This window comes from Salmo trutta, chromosome 5 (genome assembly GCF_901001165.1).
Source record: "Salmo trutta chromosome 5, fSalTru1.1, whole genome shotgun sequence".
NCBI lineage: Eukaryota > Metazoa > Chordata > Actinopteri > Salmoniformes > Salmonidae > Salmo > Salmo trutta.
In genome coordinates, this window is record NC_042961.1 from 12667076 (window position 1) to 12679726 (window position 12651).

General features: G+C 42.9%; 1 protein-coding gene across 9 annotated transcripts in view; it reads left to right on the plus strand.

Moving 5' to 3' along the window:
* The window catches only part of ank3a (ankyrin 3a), a 114353-nt gene that overhangs the window by 35215 nt on the left and 66487 nt on the right, over nt 1-12651 (plus strand). The window lies entirely within an intron of this gene.

Here is a 12651-nt window from a genome sequence, read left to right on the forward strand (position 1 = left end):
CACAAATGTGTCTATCTGTGTTGGAGAGGCTGATTCTCCTACCACAGAGGACATCTTGGTTTTCTGGCATCAGGGCATAAGTGAAATATCCTGGTGACAATATGGGTTTTTGTAATTGACTGTGTGTGTTTGCACTAGAGCGAACATTCTAAAGGATGCTCTTTGTCAGGGATCCAGTGCACAGCAGCTGACCTTGACAGGTAATGTGATAAGGGAAAATCAGATGAGCAGCGTAGAGCGTCCTGCTGCTTGCACAGGGGATTTCCCAAGCCTTTTTTTAGATCGCTGGAATTTGGTGGATAATCTCTCCACACTGATAATTGTCCTCTGATCTGCTATAAGTGCGTGCGTGTGAGTGCCTGTGCGTGTGTGTGTGTGTGTGTGCACACATACCGTTGTAGCACTGACCTGGGGAGAACTTCCTTCCCAGTCTTAACACTTTTATATACACTGAACAAAAATGTAAACGCAACTTGTAAAGTGTTGGTCCCATGTTTCATGAGCTGAAATAAAAGATCCCAGAAATGTTCCATAGCACAAAAAGCTTATTTCTCTTATCTCCCTTATTTCACTTTTTTTTCAGCCTTGTTAGTGAGAATTTCACCTTTGCCAAGATAATCCATCTACCTGACAGGTGTGGCATATGCAGAAGCTTATTTAACAGCATTATCATTACACAGATGCACCTTGTGCTGGGGACAATAAAAGGCCACTCTAAAATGTGCAATTTTGTCACACAACACAATGCCACAGATATCAACATTTTGAGGGACCATGCTGACTTCAGGAATGTCCACCAGAGCTGTTGCCAGAGAATTTTATGTTCATTTCTTTATCATAAGCCGCCTCCAATGTAATTTTTGAGAATTTGGCAGTGCGTCCAACCAGCCTCAAAACCGCAGACCACGTGCATGGCATCGTGTGGGCGAGCGGTTTGCTGATGTCAAATCAAACCAAATCAAACAGTGTACACCTTACCGTGAAATGCTTACTTACAAGCCCTTAACCAACAGTGCAGTTCAAGAAGAGTTAAGAAAATATTTACCAAATAAACTGAAATAAAAAACAAAAAAAATTAACACAATAAAATAACAATAATGACGTTATATACAGGGGGTACCGGTACCGAGTCAGTGTGCGGGAGTACAGGTTAGTTGAGGTAATTTGTACATGTAGGTAGGAGTGAAGTGACTGCATAGATAATAAACAGTGAGTAGCAGCAGTGTACAAAACAAAAGGGGGGGGGGTCAATGTAAATAGTCCGGTGGTCATTTGATTAATTGTTCAGCAGTCTTATGGCTTGGGAGTAGAAGCTGTTACGGAGCCTTTTGGTCCTAGACTTGGCACTGCACTTGGCACCGCACTCCGGTACCACTTGTCGTGTGGTAGCAGAGAAAACAGTCTATGACTTGGGTGACTGGAGTCTCTGACAGTTTTATGGGCTTCCCTCTGACACCGCCTATTATATAGGTCCTGGATGGCAGGAAGCTTGGCCCCAGTGATGTACTGGGCCGTACGTACTACCCTCTGTAGTGCCTTACGGTCAGATGCCGAGCAGTTGCCATACCAGGCGGTGATGCAACCGGTCAGGATGTTCTCGATGGTGCAGCTGTAGAACTTTTTGAGGATCTGGGGACCCATGCCAAATCTTTTCAGTCTCCTGAGGGGGAAAAGGTTTTGTTGTGCCCTCTTCACGACTGTCTTGGTGTGTTTGGACCATGATAGTTCGTTGGTGATGTGGACACCAAGGAACTTGAATTACATCTTAATCCTGTATTGACGCTTTGCTTGTTTGATGGTTCGTCTGAGGGTATAGCGGAATTTCTTATAAGCGTCCGGATTAGTGTCCCACTCCTTGAAAGCGGCAGCTCTAGCCTTTAGCTCGATGCGGATATTGCCTGTAATCCATGGCTTCTGGTTCGGATATGTACGTACGGTCACTGTGGGGGTCGTCGATGCACTTATTGATGAAGCCGATGACTGAGGTGGTATACTCCTCAATGCCATTTGATGAATCCCGGAACATATTCCAGTCTGTGCTAGCAAAACAGTCCTGTAGCGCAGCATCCATGTCATCTGACTACTTCCGTATTGAGTGAGTCACTGGTACTTCCTGCTTTAGTTTTTGCTTGTAAGCAGAAATTAGGAAGATAGAATTATGGTCAGATTTGTCAAATGGAGGGCAAGTGAGAGCTTTGTATGCATCTCTGTGTGTGGAGTAAAGGTGGTCTACAGTTTTTTTTCCCTCTGGTTGCACATGTGACATGATGGTAAAAATTTGGGAAGCTGATTTAAGTTTGCCTGCATTAAAGTCCCCGGCCACTAGGAGCGCCGCTTCTGGATGAGCGTTTTCTTGTTTGCTTATGGCCTTATAGAGTTAGTTGAGTGCGGTCTTAGTGCCAGCATCGGTCTGTGGTGGTAAATAGACGGCTATGAATAATATAGATGATAACTCTTAGTAGATAGTGTGGTCTACAGCTTATCATAAGGTACTCTACCTCAGGCGAGCAATACTTTGAGACTTCTTTAATATTAGATATCGCGCACCAGCTGTTATTGACAAATAGACAAACACCCCCACCCCTCGTCTTACCAGACGTAGCTTCTCTGTTCTGCCGGTGCATGGAAAATCCCGCCAGCTCTATATTATCCGTGTCGTTGTTCAGCCACGAATCGGTGAAACATAAGATATTACAGTTTTTAATGTCTTAATCGTAGGTCATCAATTTTATATTCCAATGATTGCTCTTTAGCCAGTAGAACGGATGGCAGTGGGAGTTTACTCGCTCGCCTATGGATTCTCAGAAGGCAGTCCGACCTGTATCCCCTTTTCCTCTGTCTTTTCTTCACGCAAATGACAGGGATTTGTGTCTGTTCCCGGGAAAGCAGTATATCCTTCTCGTCGGACTCGTTAAAGGAAAAAGCTTCTTCCAGTTCGAGGTGAGTAATCGCTGTTCTGATGTCCAGAATGTATTTTCGGTCATAAGAGACGGGAGCAGCAACATTATGTACAAAGTAAGTTACAAAAAATAAGTTACAAACAATGCAAAAATCTAACAGAATAGCACAGTTGGTTAGGAGCATGTAAAACTTCAGCCATCTTCTTTGCTCTTCGGCACGATCTTATCTAATTGTGTTGTCACAGCCTAGGGCCACATCAACGTTGTGAACAGAGTACCTCATGGTGGGGTTATCATATGGGCAGGTGTAAAATACGGACTACGAACACAATTGAATTTTATCTATGGCAATTTGAATGCACAGAAATACCGTGACGAGTCGTCCCTGTGGCTCAGTTGGTAGAGCATGGTTGGTAGAGCATGGTGTGTGCAACGCCAGGGTTGTGGGTTCGATTCCCACGGGGGGCCAGTACAAAATGTATGAAATGTATGCATTCACTACTGTAAGTTGCTCTGGATAAGAGCGTCTGCTAAATGACTAAAATGTAAATGTAAAAAATGAGATCCTGAGGCTCATTGTGAGACCCATTTTTTTTAAAGGTTTCTGTGACCAACAGACGCATATCTGTATTCCTAGTCATGTGAAATCCATAGATTAGGTCCTAATGAATTTATTTCAATCGACTGATTCATATCAACTGTATCTCAGTAAAATCTTTGCAATTTTTGCATGTTGAATTTATATTTTTGTAAAGTATATTTATCTCTCCCCTATATTTGGTTCCTGGGTGTGGGCTCTCAGCCTACATCAGAGCTGAGAACGCAGCATGTGCAGCTACCAGCGTTTTTGTTGTATTTTCAGATTCCTTCTTAGGTCAGAACCAGAAGGATGCTATCGCTAGCCATATTTTCAGCCAATCATATGTGATCTCACTAAGTGACTCGCAGCATTCCTGTGGAAGTACACATACACGTACAGACGTAGCCTATGTATACCAGTCCATATACACCGAGTGGACATAACATTATGAGCACCTGCTCTTTCCATGACATAGACTGACCAGGTGAATCCAGGTGAAAGATATGATGCCTTATTGATGTAACTTTGTTAAATCCACTTCAATCAGAGTAGATGAAGGGGGGGAGACAGGTTAAAGAAGGATTCTTAAGCCTTAAGACAATTGAGACATGGATTGTGTATGTGTGCTGGATGAGTGTGCTGGATGTGTGTATGTGTGCCATTCAGAGGGTGAATGTGCAAGACAAAAGATTTAAGTGCCTTTGAACAGGGTGTGGTAGTAGGTGCCAGGCGCAAAGGTTTGAGTGTGTCAAGAACTGCAACGCTGCTGGGTTTCTCAACAGTTTCCTGTGTGTATTAATAATGGTCCACCACACAAAGGACATCCAGCCAACTTGACACAACTCTGTGAAGCATTGGAGTCAACATGGGCCAGCCTTCCTGGTCACATACACATGGTTAGCAGATGTAATTGCGAGTGTAGCGAAATGCTTATGCTTCTAGATCTGACAGTGCAGCAGTATCAAACCGGTAATGTCTAACAATTCCACAACAAAACCTAATATCTAACAAATTCTACAAAAAAACCTAATGCACACAATCTAGTAAAGGATTGGGATGAGAATATATAAGTATAAAATATATGAATGAGCAATGACATAGCAGCTAAGATGCAATAAATAGTAAAGAATAGATAGTGAAGGATAAAGTATATACGTATGAGATTAGTAATGTGAGATATGTAAACATTCTTAAGTGGCATTAATAAAGTGACTAGTGTTCCATTTATTAAAGTGGCCAATGATGTCAAGTCTGTAGGTAGGCAGCCGCCTCTCTGTGCTAGTGATGGCTGTTTAACAGTCTGATGGCCTTGAGTTAGAATAAGTTTTTCAATCTCTCCGTCCCACCTCTGATGCACCTGTACTGACCTCGCCTTCTGGATGATAGCGGGATGAACAGGCAGTGGCTCGGGTGGTTGATGTCCTTGATGATCTTTTTTGTCTTCCTGTGACATCGGGTGTTATAGGTGTCCTGGAGGGCAGGTAGTTTGTCCCCGGTGATGCATTGTGCAGACTGCACCACCCTCTGGAGAGCCCTACAGTTGTGGGCGGTGCAGTTGCCATACCAGGCGGTGATACAGCCCGACAGGATGCTCTCATTTGTGCACCTGTAAAAGTTAGTGAGGGTTTTCAGCCAAATTTTGTTGCGCCTTCTTCACCACACTGTCTGTGTGCGTGGACCATTTCAGTTTGTCGATGATATGTACACCGAGGAACTTAAAACTTTTTTAAAACTGCTGTCCCGTTAATGTGGATAGGGGTGCACGCTTTGCTGTTTCCTGAAGTCCACGATCATTTCTTTAGTTTTGCTGACATTGAGTGAGAGGGTATTTTTCTGACACCACGCTCGAAGGGCCCTCACCTCCTCCCTGTAGGTTGTCTCGTCATTGTTGGTAATCAAGCCTACCACTGTAGTGCTGTCTGCAAACTTGATGATTGAGTTGGAGGCGTGCATAGCCACGCAGTCGTGGGTGAACAAGGAGTACAGGAGAGGGCTGAGAACGCACGCTTGTGGAGCCCCAGTGTTGAGGATCAGAGGAGTGGAGATGTTGTTTCCTACCTTCACCACCTGGGGGCGGCCCGCTAGGAAGTCCAGGACCCAGTTGCACAGGGCGGGGTTGAGACCCAGGGTCTCAAGCTTAATGATGAGTTTGGTGTTGAATGCTGAGATGTAATCAATGAACAGCATTCTTACATAGGTATTCCTCTTGTCCAGATGGGATAGGGTAGTGTGCAGTGTGATGGCGATTGCATCGTCTGTGAACCTTTAGGGGCGGTAAGCAAATTGGAGTGGGTCTAAGGTAACAGGTAGGGTGGAGGTGATATGATCCTTGACTAGTCTCTCAAAGCACTTCCTGATGCCAGGAGTGAGTGCTACGGGGCGATAGTCATTTAGTTCAGTAACCTTAGCTTTCTTGGGAACAGGAACAATGGTGGCCATCTTGAAGCATGTGGGGACAGCAGACTGGCGTAGGAATTGATTGAATATGTCCGTAAACACACCAGCCAGCTGGTCTGCGCATGCTCTGAATACGCAGCTAGGGATGCCGTCTGGGCCGGCAGCCTTGCGAAAGTTAACCCGTTTACGGAGAAGGAGAGCCCACAGTCTTTGGTAGCGGGCCGTGTTGGTGGCACTGTATTGTCCTCAAAGCGATTAAAGAAGTTGTTTAATTTGTCTGGGAGCAAGACGTCAATGTCCGTGACGGGCTGGTTTTCTTATTGTAAACGGTGATTGTCTGTAGACGCTGCCACATACGTCTCTTGTTTGAGCCGTTGATTTGCGACTCCACTTTGTCTCTATCCTGACACTTTGCTTGTTTGATTGCCTTACGAAGGCAATAACTATACTGTTTGTATTCGGTCATGTTTCCAGTCGCCTTGCCATTATTAAATGCCATGGTACGTGTTTTCCGTTGCACGAATGCTGCCATCAATCCACGATTTCTGGTTAGGGAAGGTTTTAATGGTCACAGTGGGTACAATATCTCCTATACACTTTCTTATAAACTCGCTCACCGAGTCAGCGTATACGTCAATGTTATTGTCTGAGGCTACCTGGAACATATCCGTGTCCACATGATCGAATCCTTCTTGAAGCGTGCAATCCAATTGGTCAGACCAGCGTTGGATAGACCTAAACACGGGGGCTTCCTGTTTTAGTTTCTGCTTATAGGAGGGGAGCAACAAGATGGAGTCATGGTCAGATTTGCCAAAAGGAGGGTGGGGGAGGGCCTTGTATGCATTGAGGAAGTAGCAGTGGTCGAGTGTGTTACTCGCTCATGTGCTGCAATCGATATGCTGATAGAATTTAGGTAGCCTTGTTCTCAGATTAGGTTTGTTAAAATCCCCAGCAACAATAAATGCAGCCTCAGAATATATGGTTTCCAGTTTGCATGAAGTCCAGTGAAGTTCCTTGACGGCCGTCTTGGTATCCGCTTGGGGGGGATATACACGGCTAACCAAGGAGAGTTCTCTTGGGAGATACTATGGTCAGCATTTGATTGTTAGGAATTTTAGGTCAGGTGAACAAAAGGACTTGAGTCATTGTATGTTGTTACAATTACACCATTAGTCGTTAATCATGAAACATACACCTCCGCTCTTCTTCTTACCAGAGAGATGTTTGTTCCTGTCATCCTGTTGGCAATCCTGTTGGCTGTACGGACTCTGATAGCATGTCCCCAGCTATCCATGTCTCTGTGAAACAGAGTATGTTACAATCCCAGATATCTCTTTGGAAAGCAACTCTTACCCTAATTTCGTTGACTTTGTTAACTAGGGACTGGACATTAGCGAGTAATATACTCGGAAGCGGTGGGTGGTGTGCACACATCCGAACCCTCACTAGAAGACCGCTCCAGGCACCGCTTTCAACACCTTGTAGAGTCCATGCCCTAATGTTTTGTACACTCTTTGTGTGTGAGTTTCCATCAATTATATTAATCTAAATAGCTATTCTACACATCATTGTCCATGTGCAATATAGATCTACACTGAAGCCGCATACCATCCTCTGCATGAAGGGCACTAGACTGATATTACATGTAGCATAGTCACTCATTTCCCTTGCATCCTTTACAATTCAACATCATCCAGGCATAATGATATTCTGTTTTGGCTTTGACAGTTTTTACCCGGGGTTAACCATTATGTAGCGCCAGTAAATGTCTTTGAGACCTATGGGGATTTGTATTGTAATGGTTGTTTACAATCGGCCAATGTGAGCTAATGCAAACAAATGGAAGTGCTTCCAATCCTGCTATCAATACATCCCCATTATAATTAATTCACTATTCTAGTATGGGTCCACATCCATCCACACCAACGGGCCTTTAGAAAAACATCCATTTGTAACGATTTGCAATGATATCTATCTAACAGCTCCACAATGCATGCATTAACCTGTCAAATGTGTTGTTTTTCCCCCGTGGAAAGTACGTGTCTGTGTGGTGGGGCGATACTCTTTGGCACTGGTGGGCGTTCTGAGCTCATGTGGCCTTAGGCTGTGTTTTTGTATTGATGGGGGGCCAGGGATAAATGAGACAATGCAACGGGTTCTGGGCTCCAACTGAGCTAACCAGCAGTCTGGAGTACTGACATCAGTGTGTGTGTGTGTGTGTGTGTGTGTGTGTGTGCAGAATCTGTAAGGTATCGGTCTGTTGATGCGTTGCCTCTGTGTGTGTGTGTATGTGTGTGTGTGTGTGTGTGTGTTTTTTTGTTCCATAATACTACCTACGTGTCACTTTGACATCATGTCAGTGGGGGATATTGGAGAGAAAATCACTCCACACAAAACAGTAATCCCCGGACTCAATGATGTCATGAGTGAAATCTGGGCCAAACACTAATTCAGCAAAAAATCTTTGCAGCTCTACTCTGCCTCGATACAGGAGTATACACCCAGCAGAGCACATTCCTAATAGGCATACTGTACATGAAGATATTGATTGTCATTTTTACAGCAGCTTAACGTTAAATGTGCCACATGGTTGCTGTTGTGAGATGCTGTAAGTAAGTAAAGCTCTAATTTAGACTGAATCAGTAAATAAGAGCTTTCTCTTTAACAGGGAATCAGAACGACGGAGCTTCCGTTCCTTTGACATCCAGCTTTATCTAACTGTAGATTAATGCTATTCCTTCAGGCTTAGCCTACTCTTTAATGGCCTAATTTCTTTGAACTTCTGCTCTGCAAAGTTTAATCATATTTTCAAAGATAATCTGTCTCCATCCTCTGTAAGGCTTCATACACAAAGACGGTTTTCTCTCTCCGACTTGAATGTGACGGGATGATATTTGAAATGACTGTCACTCGTGTCACTAGTCATTTGCCTGGGATAGAGCGAATGCTTTTAAATGACTGTTGCCTAGTTGCCTTTGTATACTGAGTGTACAAAACATTAGGAACACCTTCCTAATATTGAGTTGCACCCCATTTTGCCCTCAGAACACACTCAATTCGTCAGGGCATGGACTACAAGGTGTCCCATAAGAATGCTGCCACAGTTGTGTCAAGTTGGCTGGATGTCCTTTAGGTGGTCGACCATTCTTGGAAACTGTTGAGCGTGAAAAACCCAACAGCGTTGCAGTTCTTGACACACTCAAACTGGTGCGCCTGGCACCTACTACCATATCTCTTTCAAAGCCACGTACATATTTTGTCTTGTCCATTCACCCTCTGAATGGCACACATACACAATCCTTCTTTAACCTGTCTCCTCCCCTTCATCTACACTGATTGAAGTAGATTTAACAAGTGACATCAAAAAGAGATCATAGCTTTCACCTGGTTAATCTATGTCATGGAAAGAGCATGACATAGATGTTCCTAATGTTTTGTACAGTCCGTGTATATCAGTGACGGTCAGTGCCGTTTAAGGGAAGACGATTATTTATTTTTTATGCGCATGGCCTTATTTCTATTACAGCATATTGGATGACTGTCACTCATATTCCATTCACCCAGTTCAATGTAACAGCGATAGGTTTAGGCTACTACATGATACAAACATTTTCCCTATACCCATCATGAGGTTGCTACAACCTAGCTTATTAATGAAAGTTTACAACATAAGTGTAAAAATGTGAGTAATTAATGTGACAGACAGTGACACATTTAATACCGCCTTGCACACTCTTGCCTGCATCTAGCTGACCTAGGGTGTAATAGTTTCTATTGCACAAATTCAGGTATGTTTATCCCCGTTTTTGTTCCGTTTGCTTCCATTTAAGATTTTTTTTTCAACAGAATCGGCGGAATGAATCCTGATCACCATCACATACACTTCACTTTCATAAGCAGCAACATACAAACAGCATGATCACTTTGCTCGTTGTTGAATTATTTCTCACATCTACGCGCTCTCCTCCTCTCACCTTTTCCCTTCGCTTGTGGACTTCAGTGTACAACACAACAGCTGTCTGTGACCAGGGAAAAAAACCTTTCCAAGCCAAACCTTCATACCATAATGGCTAACCGCTATACACAGCCTCCATTGTTGTCACCATATTAGCTAACGTCATAGTCAACATAGTTACTAGAACTAACGCGTTAGTAAACCCGCTACAATCATGCAGTACAGTGTACAGCAAGCAGTTTAGCAGTTACACCGGCGGGCCCGTTGGTAATAAATTAATAAAACCAACAATCTTACCTTGACTTGGAAAGTTCCAGTGTTGGATAGCCATAGCCATCTAGCTAATATAGCATCCATCTCTGTTTGAGCAAGGTGTTTATGTAGGCTAAACTAGCTAGCTGCATTCGCTAGCTAAGTAAGTGAAAGTGAAAAAAAATTCTCAACTTCATTGAGAGGTTATCCCCTTTAGATACGTTACAGCAGAATGTTGAAGAACAACTGGAAATCTGAGTGATTCCTTTATGGTGAATGATAGGTGAATGAGACTGCAGGACAGTAAGTATGAATCAAGCATCTGACACTGAACAAATACACTATTCTCAGCGATCCTTGACAGTCACTCACAGCATATGCTCATTTAACCATCATACACTGTGGTTTGTATGCTTGTGTATTTGCACGAGAAAAGAAACTTAGAATAGACCCACAACACTTATCCTCATGTTTTGTTTTGGATATGTTGGTGTCCAGAGCTCAATGTCACTACAAATCATCGAGATAATGTGTTGTCTCTAGCTGAGAAAAGAAGAATTGGCGCAAGAGTTCTAGGGGTAATTTAATGACGTGGTCTGGAGTGGATGGGATAGTTAAATGGGCGAAGGAGTCTGCCAGCTGGCTGAACGGTTCACAGTGAAGGACAGGTGTTACTTAGTTTTTTAGGCTAAGGAGGAGCTGTCTAAAGCTCTGCACTGGAGAGACCATAGGACGGTCATCAGTTTTGATATTAGCCCTCCTCAGATTCACATTGAGAATTATTGCCTCGGCTATGTACAGAACAATGCTCTTTAGCTATACTAATATACATAGTCACTGCACTACGGTTTTATTACTGAAAATATTTAAATGAGAAACATTGTGGCATTTTTCCATATGTACCACTAATCTCTTTGAAGACGAAAGCAAAGAAATTACACGAATAGTTTACTGCCACTGTTCTGTCCTAGGGGCTTGTGTTTGGAAAAGGAAACAGGCATTTATGTATTCTATAGAGGAGATACTATGATACTGCTACAGCTCTGCTAATGTGTTTTACTTCAAGGAAATGAATAGGTTCTCCACTCGCTTGTGGGATTCACACACACACACTCTTCTGAAATTGCTCCCACCGTCCACTCTGATTCCCTATCACTGGAGCAATCTGGCAAAATGTCTTGGTCATTTATATTTTGGCTGTTTGTCAAGCCAGCATTTGCCCATCAGTTATTCCTGGAAAAGTATGTGGGTGGGGAAAAGGTTGTGGCACTCGTGTTGTTTGGGTCTGCCAGTTTACTGTAAGTGTCTCTGGAAACTAAAATTAGAAGGTCTGGGCCTTGGTTAATTCAGGGGTATTTGGTCTCTGAGCTCCTGTTATGTAGCAGTCTATCTCAACTGCATGCTCTGAGGGCATGTGTACTGGTGCTGGGTTTTAGAAATCAACTTCATACAATTACAGCCAGCAAATATGCAGACTCTGCTATGTGTCGGTCCCTGTCAAGTATCCCAGACACAAACAGAACAATCTGACGTGAGCTGATAAGACGGATTCACACGCACACACACAAATACACACACGCACACACTCGCACATACATACGCATGCACACACACACAATTGTTATATGGGCAAAATCAAAAAATTGCTTGTCGTCATTTATTTTTGTGCACAAAGCCCTCTTTCTATTTTAAATGAAAGAAGAGCCAAGCAGAAGAGGAGTTATTCCAGTTATGCAGTTATTCCACGGTAACAGAATGACACTGAGAGTCCGATATTTCACTTTAAAATGTATATCAACAAAAACGAATGATTGAAAAGTTAAACAAACCATGCAACTATATGCACAGTGGCTAATTAAACATTTTCCAAACACATTTTTACAAAAACACATTTACTTGAAGAACAGTGCAGATGCAAAGTTTGGTAACAGAATGACAGCACAAACTGTCATTCTGTTACCACATTATGAATCTGCACTGTTCTTTAAGTTAATGTGTTTTTGTAAAATGTTCAGTGGAAATTGTTAAAACTGGTCATTGTGCATAGAGTTGTATGGTTTGTTTAACTTTGCAGTCATTGGTTTTTGTTTGACATTCATTTTTAAAGTGAAAAAATTGGAGTCTAAGGGACACAGGGAATTGCCCTTCTCTCTGTCTAGAGGAGGACAGAGAGTATGGTCTTCTGAGTGTGTCTCTCTTGTCTGTACCAGAAGAGAGAAGTCTCGGTGGTGACAATCAGGACCACCCACCATTGTGTTGACTCAGGAGTCATGGGATATTTGTGTTTGACGCTGCTGGCATCATAACGTCCTGGTATGGGATATGAAAAAAGGATGACGTAGAATAACAGAACTTATTGGGATAAAAGCTCAATTTGTTTTGCTGGATCTTTGGGATGTCTGTGTTATTTTTGTATACTGATACAGTATTTAAAAATACAGTTGAAATGTAGCTATAGTTGTACAGAAGGTAAAGGACCTTTGAGAAAGACATGACTGGTACAGTATCAGAGATTTTGTTATATACTTTTTGTGTGTGAGTGTTTACACGTGTGTGTGAGAGTGTTA